Raw genomic sequence first — 2,859 nt, forward strand, 5'->3', positions numbered from 1 at the left:
TAACATTAGACAGGGCAAAGGCGGGTGATGATGCAGGGAAGTCCCGGGATGGCAGCTGTGCAGCAGGCCTAGTGAGCAGCTGGCCCGGACGGCGGCAGAAGGATGGAGGGCTTCAGAGAAGGGTCTCCAAGAACAGAAAAGAAACTGATCAAATATCTCATTTTTTAAAATATATTGTAAAATATTGAGAGGAAACATATGTTTCTGCAATAAGTTTTGGGATATAGTAATAGAAACAAAGAAAATAAGCAAATGGAAAAAACAAGGTAATTATCAACTCCAGGGAGAATAAAAGTTTGTACAAGAAAAGAAATATAAGTTGTAATTCAGAACATGAACCAGCTGTGAATTGTGTTTGCATAACTATTACAATGCAGACACTGAACAGTGATTTAAGCAAAAATTGTAATTTAATCATTTTGGAAGGATCTAGGGAGGAGGGTTGAGAGAGAGACAGAGAGCATGTGTGTGTGTGTGTGTGTGTGTGTGAGAGCTTATTCTTCAACTTCCGTAGAAAGTCAACAGAGAATATACAGGAGTGAAAAAACAACAGAAAAGTATGTTTGTTTTTTAATATAGTGGAAAATATTGGAAGAAATAGCTGAAAAAGTTGCAAGTGTTTGCCCTAGGGAACTGAAATCAGGAGTGGGAACAGGACCGCTTTTCATGATAAGCCTTAGAGAATTATTTGAGTAAAAACGGATTTTAATAATAAAAAAGATATATTAGGTGTATACTTAAAAAAAGTAGCAGTTGCAATAACATCAGAAAAAATAAAATTCAAAGCAAAATGCATTAGAAAGAACAAGGAGCGTATTTCATATTAACAGATGACATAGCCCACCAAGAACATATAATTGGCATAAATGTTTATGCATCTACTAATACAGCTTTGACAGAAATGGAAGGCGAAAACAAATCTGCCATCAAAGTGGGGGACTTTTAAAACATCTCTCAGAAGATCAGATCAGATAAACGGAAAATAAGTAAGGATATGGATGGTTTGATGATAATTAAGGAGCTTGATGTACAAATGTTTTTACATTTTTGACCCCAAATATTTTACCCAATAATTGTAAAGTATGTATTTTCTTCAAGCACATATGAAGTGTTCCCCCCAAATTAAACATTTTGTAGGCCACAAAAGAAATCAATAAAACTCAGAAAAACCCAGTAATCATACAGGACACCTTCACAAACCACTATAATAAAATTAGGATTTTTTAAAAAAGAATAGCCAAATGAAACAACAGCAACAACCACCACAAAACCATCCACTTGAGAAATTTAAAATACACTTACAAAAACTCTAGAGTATAAGAGGAAATTCAAACCGGAATTACAAACTTTTTTATTGTGGTAAAATATACATAACATAAAATCCTAATCATTTGTAAGTGTCCAGTTCAGTGGCATTAAGTTCATTCACACTGTCGTGCAGCCGTCACCACTATCCACCTCCAGAAGTTTTTATCACCCCGAACTGAAACACAAACTTTCTAAAAGAATAAAAATGTTACATAGTAAAACTTTGGGATTTACCTAAAACAGTATGCAGAGGATCTATAACCTTCAATGAATTTACTCAAAAGAGAAAAGGTTTAAAAAACTAATTAAGCTCTCAACTCAGGGAGCTAAAAAAAATGTATAAATAAACCCAAAGAAAGTAGAAAGAAAAATAACTGATAAAAATAAAAATAAAAAATTAAGGAACGAGGGGGCCTGCCCGGTGGCGCAGTGGTTAAGTTCCCGAGCTCGGCTGGGGCCGCCCAGGGTTCGCAGGTTTGGATGCCAGGCACAGACCTAGCACTGCTCACCGAGCCGTGCTGTGGCAGCGTCCCACATAAAACAGAGCAAGATTGGCACAGATGTTAGCTCAGGGACAATCTTCCACACACACAAATTAAGCAACTAAACAAAAAAAATGCAGTAGAGTTGATCAACAAAAACAAAAGCTAGTTTTTTTCTTTTAAAGTCCACATCTTGGGAAATCTGCATAGTGAAAATTACAAAATGCGGATGAAAGAAATCAAAGATGACCTAAATAAATGGAGAGACATATCACGTCCATAGTTTAAAAGACTCAACGCAGTAAAGACGTCTAAGTTTGACGCAGTTTTTTTTTTTTTTTTTTTGAGGAAGATTAGCCCTGAGCTAACATCTGCCAATCCTCCTCTTTTTGCTGAGGAAGACTGGCCCTGAGCTAACATCTGTGCCCATCTTTCTCTACTTTATATGTGGGACGCCTGCCACAGCATGGCTTGATGAGCAGTACTAAGTCCGCACCCAGGATCCAAACCAGCGAAATCCTGGGCTGCCAAATCGAGCGCACTAACTTAACCACTCAGCCACAGGGTGGTCCCTGCCCAACTGGTTTTTAACAAAAGTGGGAAAGCAATTCAATGAAGGAAGGATAGCCTTTTCAACAAAACGTGTTGGAGCAACTGGACATCCATAGGGAATGGGTTCCCCACCTAAAACTCATGCCTTCCACAATAATTAACTCAAAATGGATCATGGATGTAAATGCAAAACCTATAACTGTAAAACTTTTAGAAAAAAACATGAGAAAATCTTCAGGATCTAGGGCTAAGTAAAGAGTTCTTCCACTTGACACCAAAAGCACGATCCATAAAAGGAAAAATTGCTAAATTTAACCTCATCAAAATTAAAAATGTTCGCTGTATGAAATCTCTATTAAGAGGATGAATAAACAAGCTACAGAGTGGGAGAAAGTATTTGCAAACCACGTATCCAACAAAGGACTAAAATCTAGAATATATAAAGAACTTTCAAAACTCAACAGTGAAAAAACAAACAATCCCATTAGAAAATGGGCAAAAGATGTGAACAGACATT

The sequence above is a fragment of the Equus asinus genome, chromosome 2 (assembly GCF_041296235.1).
Source record: "Equus asinus isolate D_3611 breed Donkey chromosome 2, EquAss-T2T_v2, whole genome shotgun sequence".
NCBI classification, from domain to species: domain Eukaryota; kingdom Metazoa; phylum Chordata; class Mammalia; order Perissodactyla; family Equidae; genus Equus; species Equus asinus.